The following is a 19,591-nucleotide window of genomic DNA, read 5'->3' on the forward strand; positions in this document are numbered from 1 at the left end:
TGCAAAGTGATTGTTTATGAGGAACGTACCTGTAATCACTTCAGGGTTTTGACGGGCTTCTTCTGCACCAATCACAAAGGCTACACCTCTTGGCTGCCCGCCTTGATTTCCTTGGAAATTTTGCCTAGCTTGGCCTTGTCCATTGTTACCAGGCCCCTTGTTTAGTTTGGGACAAGCATTGCGGAGGTGATCAGTACTCCCTCACTCGTAACATGCACCTTTTTTCATCCTTATTCAGCCTGCAATACTTGGCTATATGGCCCGTTCGATTACATTTTCGACACACTGAACATGCTCCTTCATGATGGAACCTACACTTATCACATTTTGGATGCGGCCCGATGTACTGCCCCCATTCCTGAGTCCTCACTGGCTCTTGTTCCTATGTTCTCACCATGAAATTCCTTGTGGTTTTTTGCTTCCTCACTGAACCACCATCATTTTTCTTTTCTCCTTGATTTTCTATCTTTCTCTTTTCACCATAGCTTCCCTTTACCGAATTCTTAGTCTGAATCATGTCGGTAGTCAATCGATTTGCCGAAGTCACTACACTCTGAATTGTAGTTGGGTTTGCTAAAGTAACCATTCCCCGGATCTCTGGTGCCAAACCCCAGATGTAGCGTTCTATCCGTTTCTCCTCAGGAGTGACCATGTGAGGTACCAGTTTTGCTAGTTCATGAAATCGGACTGTGTACTTCTCTATTGTGTTCCAACCATAGAATGGTTCCAGAACTTAGATTCAAGCTTCTGAATTTCATCCTTGGGACAATACTTCTCTATCAGTAGCTTCTTCAGGTCTTCCCAAGTTAGCTGATATGCCGCTGCACAGCCTCGGGTTTACACTAGAGTATTCCACCAGGTCAATGCTCTATCTTGGAGTAGACAAGTTGCATACTCAACTTTGTTGTGCTCGAGGAATTTACTAATGTGAAGGACCGACTCCATGCTGTCAATCCATTTCAGCAACCCGACCGCACCTTCCTTTCCGTGGAACTCCTTAGGTTTACAGGCCATAAAGGACTTGTAGTTGCATTCTCTTTCATTGTTTCCCCGATTTCCTCCACTACTTCCTTGGTTAGCATTTAGTCCTGCAGTTACTTGAGTGACAATGTTTGGTATTGCTTCCAAGAGTTGTTGTGCTACAACTTGAGCAACATCAGGTGTTTCATTCTATGTGCGCCCGCGATTAGGCCTTCCTGACATGGTTCTAAGACACAAGAGAACAAATACGTATAAATACATAAAATAATGTATAATATTTAGTTCACTAGTATTTTTTGAAAACCTTAAGTGTTGTCAAATTAATGGTTTGCATTAATACTATGCATATAGAATTTAGAAAGGAAAGAAAAGAAAAATCCTTTTATTCGACCATTGAGTAAGAAAATTCCAGGGTTTGCCCTCATAGTAAATGTTTTCAAACATAAAATAAACTTCTTCATTACCATTTGAAATAACTTTAAAACCAAACCAATACATCAATCCCAAAATAAAGTTTTAAATGTTTTTTTTTCCAAAAGACACCCAACATGGGTTTTCATTTCATGACAATATAAAATAAAATACTGAAATCAGAACCAAAAGCCAATCGCTAGCCCAACAAGAAGCATCAACACCACAATCAGGAACAGCCCACCAAACACATAATATGCTGTCATCGCATGACCTGCCTCTCGTCTAGCAGCACTAGCAGTGTTAGCAGTCTCCATCGAATGCTGATATAGGATTTCCATCCCTGTCATCACTTCGTTCAATACCTCCTGTTGCCTGGCTATTACAGCGAGGCTGTGGCGCAAATCTTCTACCATCGAATACATCCTCCGGGACTCCTCCGGGGTCATACCTGGCTGCCTGATAGGTATTCCTATAACTTGTTGTGGTGGCGGTGCTCTCGGTCCTGCAATGCTGGGTCCTGCTCCGCTAGCTCCTACAATGCCAAGTCCTACTGTGCTGGTGGGTATCCTTCCTGGAATGGGAACACTATTTCTCGCCGTCCTCCGAATGCGAAGTCCTTAAAGTGGTGGCTGTGGCAACACCGATGAAGGCGATGCCTCGCGTTGTTGACTCGGGGCGATGTCATTACTGATCTCCACCGAGTTCCCTGTATCTTCCGTGTCCTCTGATGGGTCTTCTTCTACCGAGGCGGAGGGGGGATTACGTCGAGGGATAATAGTGACGTAGCCGGACTCATCGGCTGAGGCGGTAGCGCGGGAAGATGACGATGTTGACATAGTGGATTGTGACATAGTTTCAATGAGATGTGAAATAAATGACAATGCATGCCTATAATATGCAATGCTTACACACACCAAAATGAACCTTTTGAATTTTTGAAATAAAGTTTTCTCAAAAATTTTTGTTGAACATATTCCCATTATAATTAGCTCAGGCTTTGTATACACCTTTCCTTAATTAAACATAGGTGATCAGGCTATGTTTAATCGAGGTCCGATGATACAACTCCCGACCTAATTATACGAGTAATATGTTTGATGTAAAAAGAATTTCTTTGTAAGTTTTGGTTATAGGTTGTGTTTTCTTAAAGAAAAAACGATGTTCTCTATAACTTTAGCTCTGATACCACTTCTGTCACACCCTGCTAAAGCGGAAACGCAAGATATGACAGCGATAATGGTTTCATTGCAAAAGATAAAGATACATCACCATAGCAATATTTAAAAGTTTACAACCCATAGCTTAAACAAAACAAGGTACAAGTTTTCCAAAATGACATTGTTCAAAATATAACTTCATAAAATAACTTCCACACGATGCAGCATGCTCTATGATGATGAATCTTTATATCCACTTACTAATTATTTCCTGAAAAAGCATGTAAAACGAGCGTCAACTATGAAAATAGTTGGTTAGTTCACAAGTTTATAAAATCGAGCTTGAAATAAGGCTTTTCGTAAATACAAGTACATTGCTTTAATGAGAAGCAAAGTTGATTGCTATTATTGATAAACGAGTTCATTGCCATAATAAATAACAAGTTTATTGCTATAATGAGTGACAAGTTTCATTGCTAAAATAAGTATTCAAGTTTCATTGCCAAAATAAGTATACAAGAGTCGTTGCTGACATGGGAATACAAGTTTCGTATGTGCATAAAGAATAGTATGTGCATCAAGTTTCTATTCATGAGTTCACAACCCAAGCCTAATGACCGAATCGTGCCCTATTGACTACTATGTGTATCGCAAACATAGTGTAGAAAATGGTAAAATGCACTCCAGCAAATCGTGCGAGTGAGGAGTTGTCTACCTCCTGATAGCGTTATCTATTATAACCATAGGCTCAAAAGAGTTAATGAGTTGTGTCTAGAGATTCTAGGGACTTAACCGCGATACCGTCCTCATGAATTAAAGTAACATACACATACATACGAAATATAGCAACCAAGTTTCATACAAGTCAAAATAAATACAACAAACATAAAAATAGTTTAGGACATGCTTTTCCACCCCAAAACATTTAAAACCCGAAAATAGGGGAGTGTGTGAATACTCACTATGTTTCGTGTAGGCACAAGCGGTACTTCGGGATGCACCAACGTCTTACTACCAGGATCCTACGACATCAAACACAAACTAGTGAGTTTCCATGTCGAAATCTAATGCTAATATACTAAACTCTACATATAGTGAAATGCCAATTTATGTTTTAGTATTGGATTTTATATTAATTGGTTACACTTTTTCTAAAATAATGAAATTCTACAAGTCGTGTGATTATTTACAACTTTGGAATATCAATTTTCCAAATTTTTAAGTCTCTTTAACAACATAAATTCACGAAAAATAGCATTCAAGGGATAAAAATTCTCAAACTTTTTATTTAACTGTTATTACTCAATACTAAGCTGGGAAAAATACAAAAATAGATTTCCAAGTTGTATAATTATATTTTACGATTTATGAGCATTTATTCCAATAAAAATTGAAATAAATAGAAAACAGTTTCCAAAATTACCCAAACTTTTTATTTAACTGTTATTATACATAACTAGGCTGGAAAAAATATAAAAGCTATTTTTCAGTAGGTATTTCTATGTTTCCTTGTTTTATTCCTTTAAATAGTCATTAATTGAAGAAATAATATTAAACAGTTAAAATAAATCACCATAAATTTTTGTAACATCATTTACAGTATAAATAACCTGGGAAAAATATCAAAACTGGTTTTCATAATGTATAAACTGGTTTTGGGTATTTATGTGTACTTAAGTGTATTTTAGTGCAATTAACTTTAGAAAATAAGAGAAAAATAGTTTACAGTAGAGAAAAATCCTCAAAACTTTTATGTAACCTCCTACCGTACAATACGATATTCTGGTAAATTTTCATGAATTTTGGATAATCATAACTATTTTTCCCATTTTTAGACCATTATAATTACCAAAAATTGGGAAAAATAGTAAGACATGATGAAAAATCTTGAAATTATTTTCTGGAGTCACCCATCAAAGGTAAGGTATGCGAAAATTGTTAGATACAAATTTCACATTCTCTAAAGTGACTTTGTGGTTTATTATGCCCTAACAAAAAGAAAATCGGAAATCATATCAAACAGAAATAAAAATTGATGAAATTTGGTGAGGGGTCATTATTTTGGCAAAAGGATCATCCATGAATTTATTCAGGATTTATTGACCTCTGGAAGTATTTTATGTGATTTATGCCCTTGGTTTCTAACAATAATTTTAATAAATCAAAGAAATAATAAAAGCTTTTGGTATTTTACAGATTATCACATGCATGTGAGGGCTTTCAAAAGGAAAACTGTTCAAAATTTAGTCAGAAGGGAAATAGGGTAATGAATCTAAACAAATTAAGAAAGGTTGCATGCAATGATGGATGAAATGTAGATGTGGCTTAAGTTCATGAATTTGTGTAGTCCATTCAGTGAGGTTTTAAGCCACGGAATTTCAGCTATCATTCACTAGATGTTTTAAGTTTCTAAAGTATTTTTCCTCAGATTTATGGTTGGGTTTAAGGCCATTGATCATGCACGACAAAAATAATGATTACAGAAAAAGAGCTGTATGCGCAACCATTTTGTAAAAATTGCCAAAAATCGGATGTTTAGTATTTTACAGTGAGACCAGCTGGGTTTGAATGTTTACTCGTGGATCTATCCAATACAAAAATAATATCATGATTTGGTTAAGAAATGACTGAGTTATGGCCGTTCAAAATCGAACAAAGTAATCTGGCAGATTGCATGTTTGTTTGTGTGCATTATTAGGGTATTTTGACAAGAACATCATGCATGCCTTTGTGAAGGTCCTATTTCTAACACATGCATGGAGTGAATGAGCATCCAAGATTTACTAGAAATGGTTTAAATGCTTTTGGTCATGCAAGAACACAAAATAAATGGAGAAGAAGATGAAATATTGGGTTTTGATGTCACATGATCATATGTGCATCTTTTTCACTCCTTGCATGGGTTTGATCCCGGATTTTCACCATCTCAAACACATGCATTGTGTTATGGTGAGAATTTACAAACCACAAGGGAAGAATAAAGATTTCTAGCCATGGAAAGGCATAGAATCCGAAAAGTAGAGAAAACTATGAAGAAGAAGAAGTTTAACCATTAAACTATGGGAGAAGATGTTGTTGTTTACCTTGGTTTTGACCTTTATAGAAGTAAGAACACTTCAAAGTCTTCAAAATCTAGAAATTTGGCAGAGGAATGAGATAAATTTCGTGGGTTAGAGAGAGAGAAAGGAGAAGAGTTTGTGTGAGAAGAGTGGAGTGTAAGAGAGTGAAGAGAGAAGAGGTAGTGTGAGGGAGAAGTTCTAATGATTGTGTTTTGGGAAGAGAGAGGGCATGTGGAGAGGAGATGGCTAGATTTTTTTGAGGCATTAAAGCCTCCTCTCTCCTCAATTCAAATTTTATAAAAAATCACTCCTTAATTTTTATAAAAATCTAATTTTTATAAAAGTGATTCTTTAAGCAATTTTTGATTTATTTAAAAATCTTGTTTTTAACTAATAAATTATGATTAATGCATGATAATTTATATTTCTATTTCATTGGTATAATCCATAATTTGATTAATAAAAATTTGATATTAGGAAGTTTATAGCCAAATTTTATAAAGTTTTTAAGCTTTATAATTTATAACTTTGGATTTTTGGCTCTTTAGGGTTTTTGGAATATTGTTTGATATTTAACAACATGTTGAAGTATAATTAGAATGTTTTAATTTAGTTTTAGGGTTTTATACCCTATTTCAATTATAACAAAGCTTGAAGCTTTATTCTAATTATTGTATTGGCATGTCCTATTGTAGGTAAGCAACTTACTAGAATTGTAAGTATCAAGTATATTAGTCATGGACCTTAGTTGGATCCTAGTTTATGCAAGATTTTGTCCTAATTTATACTACTAGGCCATGGCATGTTTTTCATGAATGGTTTTTATAAAGATGCATGAGTCCGAAAATGACCTGAATTGGCAGTTGTCACAGGAGCTTTGTCAACCAGAACAGTATTCTTGTTGACATGACCAAGGTGGTGGCTATGATGAGATCAGAGGTTCCGCAGTCTCCATCCAAGATTCAGAGTTTCCTCGGTTTAATAGGCTATTACCGGAGATTCATTCAGGACTTCTCCAAGATAGCAGTACCCCTGGTTCGACTGACGAAGAAGGCTGTATTCTTTCGCTGGGGGCTTGAGCAACAAGCGGCGTTCGAGATTTTGAGATAGAGATTATGCGATGCGCCGATGTTAGCCCCGCTAGAGGGCGTTGAGGAATTTGTAGTGTACTGTGATGCATCCATTTCGGGATTTGACATAATGGTGATGTAGAGGGGGCACATCATTGCCTACGCCTCGAGGTAGCTGAAGCCTCATGAGGCGAACTACCCAACACACAAATTGGAGTTGGGGGCTATTGTTTTCGCCCTTAAGATTTGGCGGCATTACCTCTATAGGGTTCGTTGTACCATTTACATAGAGCACAAGCAATTGAGGTACCTCACAGATCAGCCGAATCCGAAAATGAGGCAGCATCGATGGTTAGATGTGGTGAAGGATTACGAGTACAAGATCGTTTATCATACTGGGAAGGCCAATGTTATGGCGAATGCACTTAGCCACAAGGCAGCCCCGATTAGAGACATCTTCTTGAAGGAGACCATGGTTACTCCAATTTTAGAGCGGATCCGAGATGCATAGGTCGAGGGTATGAAGGAGGAGCACCGGAAGTGTGAGCGGATCATAGTCCAGGTGACCTCATTTGATGATGACCGTCGTGGACTGCTGACCCTGCATCGAAGGGTATGGGTTCATTACTGGGATAGGGTACGCCAAGTTTCGATGGATGAGGCCCACAAGTCAAGGTTCTCCATCCATCCCGGGGCAACGAAGATGTATCAGGATCTTCGCCCTGATTATTGGTAGCCCCAGATGAACATGGAACAGTTCTTGACCAGTAGGAAGGTCACGACCGAACACCAAAGAACTCACGACAAGATGTGGCCGTTAGATATCCCTATGTGGAAATGGGAAGATATTACTATGAATTTCATCACGAAGCTTCCCTATACTGCACGGGGAGCGGATTCGATTTGGGTCATCGTGGATCGATTGACCAAGAACTCCTATTTCATTCCGCTTTAGGAGAGTATTTCGGCCAAGAAGCTGGCCAACATCTACATTGCGAAGGTATTAGCTCGGCATGGGGTGCAAGTTTCAGTGATTTCTGATCGAGATATACGGTTTACTTCCAGATCCTAGAAGAAATTTCATGACAAGCTAGGTACTCCTCTGCACTTTAGCACAACTTTTCACCCGTAGACAGATGGTTAGAGCGAACGGTTCTAGACTTCAGTGGTAGCTGGGATACCTACCTTCCTCTGGCATAGTTTTCCTACTATAATAGCTACCACGCCAACATCGACCGTCCTCCCTTCGCGATGCTTTATGGGAGGAAGTGCAAAACCCGAATATGCTTGGTTGGGGTTAGGCAGAGGGACATGGGGAGTACCAAAGTGGTACTCAAGATGATAGAGAGGATCCAACGCGTCCATAGTAGACTCTAGATGGACCAAAGTTGGCAGAAGAGTTATGCCGATAGACACCAATCGAACCTGGAGTTCCAAGTCGGGGATATGGTCCTTCTGAAGGTGGAACCTTGGAAAGGTGTTATTCTGTCACAACTAGAAATTTTGTGTCTTGTAATCACTACACTCAAGTAAAGGTTGAATCAAAAACTTAAAAGCATGAGTGATGCTTATTTAATGACATCAAAAACTCCAATCAAATACATCATGCAAGTGCTACAAATGGTCAACAAGCAATTGGAAACCCTAGAAGTTCTTGTTTAGATCCATTTTGGACTAGGACTTCCTTATTGGACCCAAATGGACCAATAAGCTTCCAATTTGACTATCATGGGCTTAGAACCCTTAAATGGGCTCTAATTGGACCCACATTCATTTATTTCAACATTTTGGGCCATATTGGGCCTAAAATGAAATAAATTAAACGTTTTGCACCATGAGTAACCTAAACTAGCCTAACATAGTGTGAAAATCATATTATATTTTTTTTAGGTTAAAACTCATCCAACCTAACTTATACATGGGCTTAGGGCATTAAAGCCCAAAATTTTCCTTTTCTTCCAAATTCTCGGCCTAAGGCCCAAATCCAAGAAGAAATGAGGGAGAGTTGACTTCATCATGCCACCTCATTATTACCTCTTGGTTCTCCATGCAACATGTCTCATACTTCCATGCATATATCACCTCAAGGTCTCTTCTTCTTCCTCTCTCTCATTCTCGGCCGAAACACACACACACACATACACAAATATCTCACAAATTCTCTCTAGAATACTCAAGAACACATCCTTCCTTTCCACTCAAAAATCTTGAAAATTAGGAGGCTTTCAAGAGGATATTTCTACAAACTCTTCATCTAAGGTAAGGTTATACTTGAATCTATGACTTAGATTCTTTGTTTTATCAAAATCTCTTCCTAATCCATGCAAAAATCGTGATCTTGCATCCTAGAAAACTCCATAAACTCGAAAACTTCATCAAGGGGTGCTAGGGTCAAAAATCACCAAGCTTTCTTCCATACTTTCTTCAAAAACTGAATCAACATCCACAGGTGAGCTTCATACCCCCTTATTTTCGGTTTTTATAAGTTTTTGTGGGGGAGAATACAAGCAAAGGTGTAGATCCATCATTATGTGTATGTTTTGGATGATTTCTATGCTTATATGTATGTTTTGTATGATTTGGTGCTAGATCTAGTTATGAATTACTAAAAACCGAGATATATTTTATACTAGCTTAAAATATACTACTACATGCAAAGTATACCAAGAAAAATAGCGTAATGGCTTGACAACACTTATTTTGGGCTAAAAACTCATTTTTTTGGCATAAAATGTTGAAAATACAAAGTTGAAGGGCCTAAAATGAAATATTTCGAAATCTGATGGGTGAGATGAGTCAAAACAGTTTCCATAATGTATTTTCTAAAAATATACTCTTTTGGTGGATTAAAAACATAAATTTCAAGCTTAATGGGCTAAAAATGACATTTTCGGCCCAATAGGGCCCATTATGCGAAATTTTCTGTTTTGAGGGGCTAAAATTGTATTTTCCTATAAAACAGTGGACTAGTAGTGTTCCAGATCCTTTCCAAGGGTTAAAAATGCTTTCCATAATTTAATAGGACCAAAGTAGCAAAATTTTTCCAATTTGGGCCAAAAATGTAAAAATTGCGAAAAAGAGGGGTTACAACCGAGAAAACTGTATTTTCAGGGATTAAAACTGTTTTCAACTAAGTACATGCTGAAAAATGTCAATTGTAATAAGTTTTGGTGTTAAATGACAAGAAAATTTTGTTTAAGGACTAAGCCGGAAATTAATTTACTTAAAGGGGTGAAAAAGCAAATTTACAAAATAAAGAGGGGTTGTAAGCAGAAAATTTTCATTGATAATTCAATACACTCGTTGTGAACAAAGGCTAACACTACGACTCTCGATGAATTACAATACACAATATCACCAACAATCGTTATCAAACGAATTGATTCGGTCCCGAATCAATAACAAATCCAAAACTACTAACACTACAACGCTTAATACACATATGGAACTCTCAGAACTCTATACTCTCGTGGAACTTACTCAATACGTCGATCTACACTCCTTAGGCCCAAAAGTTGCAAATCATGCTTGTTGAGCCTAGCTAGCCCGATGACATGATCTTTAGGCCCAAAGGATACTTGCTTTCATGTAGTTGGGTGTAATACGACTCGACCGCGTGTAAAAGGACTTTCAATGGCAAACATGCTGCTGGTCCCCAAGGGTCCTTCGGCGCTGCTAGTAAAGTCAGGAACTCACGATTGCGGGTTGGGCTTCGGGCCCTTCGCAATTGCAATGGTCTTGAACGACGTAGGGAAATACCGAGGGTTTCGCACCTTCACTTTTTCTCCTCGGTCGTGGGACTACACAAGTCCGGGAGGATTGAGTTGTGTGAATAAGTGCGAGTGATGCCTAAGGGGTCGCTAGTACGGTTGACAACTGGACGTTTTCATTAACGTACGTTACAACAATTCACCACCCTCTGTATACTCAATGCCTCCAGAGCTCAACGAACACCTCTAACGTAACGAGATAACAACACAGAAACTAAGTAAAGCAAAGTGATAGGAAAACGTCAGGTTTTCCTAGGGTTTTCAACAAGTACACTTATGAACTACATGTCGAATTTCACAACTCTTACGCTTACATCTATAGAATTCAAACAAGCATACTCACGGATCTTCACATATTTTTACGCTATTCTATTTTCAGAAAATATCGGATTTTCTGGTGGTTTTTCAAAACATTACAAACATTGGATTTCAAACATTACTTATGAACTCACCAACATTTCATATGTTGATGTTTTTCAAAATACTTGTATTTTCAGGTAACAGATAAGTGAAGAAAGGACTGTACTCTATGATTGTTTGGCGGTTGTTTAAGTAACAATGAACAATGTATTTTGGAATGTAATATTTTGAAACAATGTAACGGATGTAAATGCTACCAGTTGTATTATTCTAATGCTTGGTGATGTATGATGTTATGTTTCATGTATATTCATTGTGATGGTATTCAATTGAGTCACAATAGCCCCCGGACGTTTCCGCAATCTGGTTCGGGGGTGTGACAGGTTGGTATCAGAGCTTTGTTTATAGTGAACTAGCATATCTATCCACACATTGATATGCAACTATAAACCAAAAAGAGGGACTAACATAAGTCTGAACAAAACAAGTAAATAAAACACCCTTGCTTGCATTAGGAATAGGAACATAATGCCGAACCAAACAAAAATAATACTAGTATCTCGGTTAAATTCAGGACTGTTCTTAGTGGTACCAAGGAGTGGATGTAGCCTGATCAACTACACTCTCTCCAAAGTATAATTAACACACGTCCTGATGAGATTGGGATAGCTAGGGAACCTAAGACTATACCCTTCTACCACTAAAAAGAGAACGCCTGGTTAGCTTGTGCAATAGCGGTAGAATCATAGGAAAGTGATAGCTTATTTGTATACTTTCTCCCAGTCTTCATGGAGGGAGAGCATCAGGACATTCAGTTTCACCAAGCCCTAGGGGCACATGGGATAATCGGAGACGAACCAGAAGGGAATCAAGAGGGAATCCACGGCGTTGAACCTGGCGAGTACATGGACACCGACTACGAGTTCGAGGAGACCGACGATGACATGGAGGAGGATCAGGCCCCGGACGTGGATCACGACACATCTCCTGTTAGCGAAGTGCCACAGGGTCACCACGTCCCACCAGTGAATCCCGTGAGGGAGAATCACTCCCCAGAAGCCGAGATTGCCGACTTGCAGCAACAACTGTTCGCCATGGAAGCACGTGCCGTGCAAGCAGAGCATGAGAGAGATGAGGTCATTTTAGACATGACTGAGATGGCTCAGCTGTTGGCACAGCACTTCATCGCGGTTAGAGATAGACTTATCTTAGTAGGTCGTTAGGAACTATGCTATGTACTCCGACTCTATGTTTAAGTGACTACACTACTCATAGAGCCGTTATGCTGTCGAATCAGTGTCACTCGTGTATGTTCTTATGAGCAAAATTTTCATGTATCAAATGCGGATAATATTAATAAAGTTTTACGTGTTTTGTTACGATATTACGAATTACTATGTGTTGAGAAATTATGATCGAATGGTCAATAGTAGTAGTGTTTAAGTTCGCACCATGCACCTAGTGAGTAGGATCACGACCTCACAGAAACCACATACCCTCAACATCTTTCCGTTTTGTCACAGAAAGATGTCTCTCCGACCTACTCGTAGAAACCCAGGACCAACCCCACCTGAAGTCGACTCAGCTGCATTCTAGGCAGCTGTATCTGTAGCAGTCACTGCAGCGATTGCGCAAATTCATCAAGGGAACAATGAAGGAGTCAATGGGCAGGGAGCCGGAAGTTCGAACAATGGAATGAATCAAGGACCCACCAAGACATGTACCTACAAGGACTTCACAAATGCCAAACCACGAACTTTTAACGGCACTGGAGGGGTGATCACTCTGAAGCGCTGGATCAAGAAGGTGGAATCGGTAATCGAGATATGCGATTGTCCTGAGCAGATGAAAGTAAAGTTCGCAGCCTGTACTCTTGTAGATCAAGCGCTCACCTGGTGGAACGGACATGTAGAATCCATGACGCTTCCTGTAGCTAACTCTATGCCGTGGGCAGAGATGAAAGAAATGTTAATGGTTGAGTACTGCCCACGAGGCGAAATACAGAAGATGGAGCAAGAGCTATGGAACCTCACTGTGCAGAATGCGAATATCGATGCCTACATATCAAGATTTAGCGAACTATCTCTGTTGTGCCCGGGTATGATCACCTCGGAAGGAAAGAAGATTGAGCGATTCATCTGGGGACTAACATCACCAATTCAAGGGAATGTGATAGCTGCAAACCCCGAAACATTTGACAGTGCGAAAAGATTGGGAAAGAAGTTGTATGACCATAACAATAAGAAGGGAGAGAAGCCAGTGGAGAATGAGAAGACGAAGGAAGGTGATGGCAAGAAGGGAAAGAACAATAAGAGGAAGGGGTGCCAGGGCCCCGACACCTCCAAGAAGCAGCAGACAGTGGCGGTTAATGCTGTTATCACGCCGGTTCCAGCCGCACCACATGCTCCAACCTCAGCCACTTCAAATGCTTCCAGACCCTATTCCGGTAATCTTCCCAAATGCAACAAGTGCGGTTTCCATCACAATGGGGAATGCAAGAATTTTCAGTGCACCAGTTGCAACCGAAAGGGACATACTGCAAGGTACTGCAGGACTTACCCTCCCCAGAACCAAAATCAGGGAACCAACAACAACAACCATCGCAGCAACAACAACATCAATGTCGGCGGCAATAACGCAGGGCCTAGCCACACCTGCTTCGGGTGTGGGAGGACTGGACACATCCGTCGAGACTGTCCTAACAATAACAATTTAAGAAACGGAGGAACAGGAAGGATGTTGACCATGGGTCAGGGTGAGGCTATTCAGGTACCCTCTGTTGTTACCGGTACATTTCCCTTAAACCACACTTATGCATGCATCTTATTTGACACCGGAGCGGAGAGAAGTTTCGTAAGCAATAAGTTTAAGCATTTATTAAAACAGCTGCCCCAAAAGATAAATGAAACCTATACGGTGGAAATGGCCATTGGGAAAACCGAATCCACTGGGGAAGTCTACACCGGATGTACCCTAACTCTTAATTAGCACGTCTTCCGAATAGTTCTAATGCCAGTATCAATTAGGAGTTTCGATGTGATCATCGGCATGGACTGGTTAAGCCCCCACCATGCTGAAATTATGTGCCACGAGAAGGCCGTTCGTCTTCATCTCCCAAATCACGAAACCGTAGTGATTTAAGGGGACAAATCTAGCATGAACCTTCGCCTCGTTTCGTGCATCAAGGCACAGAAATATCTACGAAGGAACAATCTGGCGTTCCTGGCTCACGTGGTGGATAAAACCAAGGAGGAGATTAACGCTCGAGACATTCCTGTAGCGTGTGAATTTCCGGACGTGTTTCCTGAAGATCTTCCGGGAGTACCCCCAGAGAGACAGGTTGAGTTTCGAATCGACCTCATTCTAGGAGCAACTCCTCTCGCTAAATCACCCTACCGGATAGCTCCTGCCGAGATGCAAGAATTATCCAGCCAACTCAGCGAACTCTTGGACAAGGGATTTATTCGACCTAGTTACTCGCCATGGGGAGCTCCGGTGCTCTTTGTCAAAAAGAAGGACGGATCTTTTAGAATGTGCATCGATTACAGAGAATTAAATAAACTCACAATCAAGAACCACTACCCACTCCCACGAATCGATGACCTATTTGACCAGCTCCAAGGAGCTAGTTATTTTTCTAAAATAGATCTACGGTCCGGATACCACCAACTCAAAGTCCGGGAAGAGGATATTCCAAAAACCGCTTTCGGAACTCGCTACGGACATTATGAATTTGTCGTAATGCCCTTCGGTCTAACGAATGCCCCTGCCACATTTATGGACCTAATGAATCGAATCTGCCGACCGTTCCTCGACAACTTTGTCATTGTTTTTATCGATGACATGCTCGTCTATTCTCGAAGCAAGGAAGAGCATGGCCAACATCTTCGACAAGTCTTAGAAACTCTGCGATCAGAAAAACTTTACGCCAAACTCTCCAAGTGTGAGTTCTGGCTGCGAAGTGTGAACTTCCTAGGTCATATAGTCAGCCAAGATGGAATCCATGTGGATCCCTCTAAGGTCAAAGCTGTAGAAGGATGGGCAGTCCCGACAACGCCCACAGAAATTCGTCAATTCTTGGGTCTAGCAGGCTACTATAAGAGATTCATTCAAAACTTCTCTAAGATCGCCAAGCCACTTACCTCGCTTACGCAAAAGGGTGTACCATTTGAATGGACATACAAACAAGAGATTGCGTTTCGGACCTTGAAACAAGCTCTCTGTAGCGCACCTGTACTATCTCTGCCTGAAGGAACGGAAGATTTTGTAGTCTACTGCGACGCGTCAAATCAGGGGTTGGGTTGCGTTCTCATGCAACGTGGGAGAGTGATAGCCTACGCATCCCATCAACTAAAGACGCATGAAGTAAACTATACGACCCATGACCTAGAGTTGGGAGCTGTAGTCTTTGCCCTAAAGATTTGGAGGCATTACCTTTACGGTACGAAGTGCACCGTCTTCACGGAACACAAGAGTCTCCAACACATCTTGAACCAAATGGAGCTGAACATGAGGCAACGAAGATGGGTTGAATTACTAAACGATTATGAGTGTGAGATTAAGTACCACCCAGGCAAGGCCAACGTGGTAGCTGACGCATTAAGCCGGAAGGAGTACTCTAATTGTCGTACGAAGACCCTCTCCATAACCATTCAATCTCACCTGGCCACTCAAATTGCAGTAGTCCAGTCAGAGGCCATGAGGACGGAAAATAGAGCAAACGAAGCATTGTGCGGAATGGAAAAGAACTTGGAGGCAAAGGAGAATGGAGTATACTATTTCATGAGCCGTATTTGGGTCCCTAAACTTGGAGGGTTTAGAGATGTTGTTATGAAGGAAGCCCACAAGACGCGATACTCCATTCATCCCGGTTCCGATAAGATGGATTTGGAAATTAAACAACACTATTGGTGGCCTAACATGAAGACTGAAATCGCGACCTACGTTAGTAAGTGCCTTACGTGCGCCAAGGTAAAGGTGGAATACCAGAAACCCTCAGGATTGTTACAGTAACCGGCAATCCCTGAGTGGAAATGGGAGGGGATTTCTATGGATTTCGTGACCAAACTACCCAAAACGACGGATGGATTAGACACCATATGGGTAATAATTGACTGACTGACAAAATCTGCCCATTTCCTGCCAATTAAAGAATCTTACAAGATGAAGAGATTGACGCGTTTATACATTCGAGAGGTCGTGAGACTTCACGGAGTACCAACATCTATCATCTCGGATAGGGACAGTAGGTTCACGTCACAATTTTGGCAATCACTCCATAAGGCGATGGGAACAAACCTCGACATGAGCACCGCATATCATCCACAAACGGATGGTCAAAGCGAGCGAACCATCCAAATGCTCGAAGACATGCTCCGTGCATGCGTGATAGACTTTGGAAAGTCTTGGGATACCCAACTACCCTTAGTCGAGTTCTCGTATAACAATAGTTATCATTCGAGCATCAAGGTGGCTCCTTTCGAAGCACTGTACGGGCGTAAGTGTAGATCACCATTATGTTGGGCCGAGGTAGGTGACACCCAGCTAGCAAAAACACACACGTCGGACAAAGCACTAACGGGACCGGAGATCATCCGTGAGACCACGGAAAAGATCGTTCAAATCAGAGCTCGATTGCAAGCATTGCGTGACCGACAAAAGAGCTACGCTGATAAACGGCAAAAGCCCTTAGAATTTCAGGTCGGTGATCGAGTACTGTTAAAAGTCTCGCCCTGGAAAGGAGTTATTCGTTTTGGGAAGCGGGGAAAACTGAACCTACGATACATTGGACCTTTCGAAATCGTCGCCCGAATAGGTCCGGTAGCATACAGACTGTAACTACCCACAGAGCTAAACAGTGTACACCCCGTGTTTCATGTCTCTAATCTGAAGAAGTGTCTACCAGATGAAACACTCATCATTCCTCTTGATGAAATTGAAATCAAGGAGAATCTACTGTTCATTGAGGAACCAATCGAAATCATGGACTGGGAGGTGAAGCGTACTAAGCAAAGTCGCATCCCGATCGTGAAAGTGCGGTGGAACGCAAAGCGTGGGCCAGAATTCACGTGGGAACGCGAAGACCAAATGAAGCAAAAGTACCCTCACCTATTCTAGCATTCTCAAATCTAGCTTTCAAATAGAATTTCGCGACGAAATTCCCTCTAACGGGGGGATGATGTCACAACTAGAAATTTTGTGTCTTGTAATCACTACACTCAAGTAAAGGTTGAATCAAAAACTTAAAAGCATGAGTGTTGCTTATTTAATGACATCAAAAACTTCAATCAAATACATCATGCAAGTGCTACAAATGGTCAAAAAGCAATTGGAAACCCTAGAAGTTCTTGTTTAGATCCATTTTGGACTAGGACTTCCTTATGGGACCCAAATGGACCAATAAGCTTCCAATTTGACTATCATCGGCTTAGAACCCTTAAATGGGCTCTAATTGGACCCACATTCATTTATTTCAACATTTTGGGCCATATTGGGCCTAAAATGAAATAAATTAAATGTTTTGCACCATGAGTAACCTAAACTAGCCTAACATAGTGTGAAAATCATATTATATTTTTTTAGGTTAAAACTCATCCAACCTAACTTATACATGGGCTTAGGGCATTAAAGCCCAAATTTTTCCTTTTCTTCCAAATTCTCAGCCCAAGGCCCAAATCAAGAAGAAATGAGGGAGAGTTGACTTCATCATGCCACCTCATTATTACCTCTTGGTTCTCCGTGCAACATGTCTCATACTTCCATGCATATATCACCTCAAGGTCTCTTCTTCTTCCTCTCTCTCATTCTCGGCCGAAACACACACACACACATACACAAATATCTCACAAATTCTCTCTAGAATACTCAAGAACACATCCTTCCTCTCCACTCAAAAATCTCGAAAATTAGGAGGCTTTCAAGAGGATATTTCCACAAACTCTTAATCTAAGGTAAGTTTATACTTGAATCTACGACTTATATTCTTTTTTTTTATCAAAATCTCTTCCTATTCCATGCAAAAATCGTGATCTTGCATCCTAGAAAACTCCATAAACTCGAAAACTTCATCAAGGGGTGCTAGGGTCAAAAATCACCAAGCTTTCTTCCATACTTTCTTCAAAAACCGAATCAACATCCAAAGGTGAGCTTCATCCCCCCTTATTTTCGGTTTTTATAAGTTTTTGTGGGGAGAATACAAGCAAAGGTGTAGATCCATCATTATGTGTATGTTTTGGATGATTTCTATGCTTATATGTATGTTTTATATGATTTTGATGCTAGATCTAGTTATGAATTACTAAAAACCAAGATATATTTTATACTAGCTTAAAATATACTACTACATGCAAAGTATACCAAGAAAAATAGCCTAATGGCTTGACAACACTTATTTCGGGCTAAAAACTCATTTTTTTGACATAAAATGTTAAAAATACAAAGTTGAAGGGCCTAAAATGAAATATTTTGAAATCTGATGGGTGAGATGAGTCAAAACAGTTTCCATAATGTATTTTCTAAAAATATACTCTTTTGATGGATTAAAAACATAAATTTCAAGCTTAATGGGCTAAAAGTGACATTTTCGGCCCAATAGGGTCCATTATGCGAAATTTTCTGTTTTGAGGGGCTAAAATTGTATTTTCGTGTAAAACAGTGGACTATTAGTGTTCCAGATCCTTTCCAAGGGTTAAAAATGCTTTCCATAATTTAAAAGGACCAAAGAAGCAAAAATTTTCCAATTTGGGCCAAAAATGTAAAAATTGCGAAAAAGAGGGGTTACAACCGAGAAAACTATATTTTCAGGGTTTAAAACTATTTTCAACTAAGTACATGCTGAAAAATGTCAATTGTAATAAGTTTTGGTGTTAAATGACAAGAAAATTTTGTTTAAGGACTAAACCGGAAATTAATTTACTTCAAGGGGTGAAAAAGCAAATTTACAAAATAAAGAGGGGTTGTAAACAGAAAATTTTCAATGATAATTCAATACACTCGTTGTGAACAAAGGCTAACACTACGACTCTCGATGAATTACAATACACAATATCACCAACAATCGTTATCAAACGAATTGATTCGGTCTCGAATCAATAACAAATCCAAAACTACTAACACTACAACGCTTAATACACATATGGAACTCTCGGAACTCTATACTCTCGTGGAACTTACTCAATACGTCGATGTACACTCCTTAGGCCCAAAAGTTGCAAATCATGCTTGTTGAGCCTAGCTAGCCCGATGACATGATCTTTAGGCCCAAAGGATACTTGCTTTCATGTAGTTGGGTGTAATACGACTCGACCGCGTGTAAAAGGACTTTCAATGGCAAACATGCTGCTGGTCCCCAAGGGTCCTTCGGCGCTGCTAGTAAAGTCAGGAACTCACGATTGCGGGTTGGGCTTCGGGCCCTTCGCAATTGCAATGGTCTTGAACGACGTAGGGAAATACCGAGGGTTTCGCACCTTCACTTTTTCTCCTCGGTCGTGGGACTACACAAGTCCGGGAGGATTGAGTTGTGTGAATAAGTGCGAGTGATGCCTAAGGGGTCGCTAGTACGGTTGACAACTGGACGTTTTCATTAACGTACGTTACAACAATTCACCACCCTCTGTATACTCAATGCCTCCAGAGCTCAACGAACACCTCTAACGTAACGAGATAACAACACAGAAACTAAGTAAAGCAAAGTGATAGGAAAACGTCAGGTTTTCCTAGGGTTTTCAACAAGTACACTTATGAACTACATGTCGAATTTCACAACTCTTACGCTTACATCT

Source organism: Lactuca saligna, chromosome 4 (genome assembly GCF_052625555.1).
Source record: "Lactuca saligna cultivar CGN05327 chromosome 4, ASM5262555v1, whole genome shotgun sequence".
In the NCBI taxonomy this organism is placed as follows: Eukaryota; Viridiplantae; Streptophyta; class Magnoliopsida; order Asterales; family Asteraceae; genus Lactuca; species Lactuca saligna.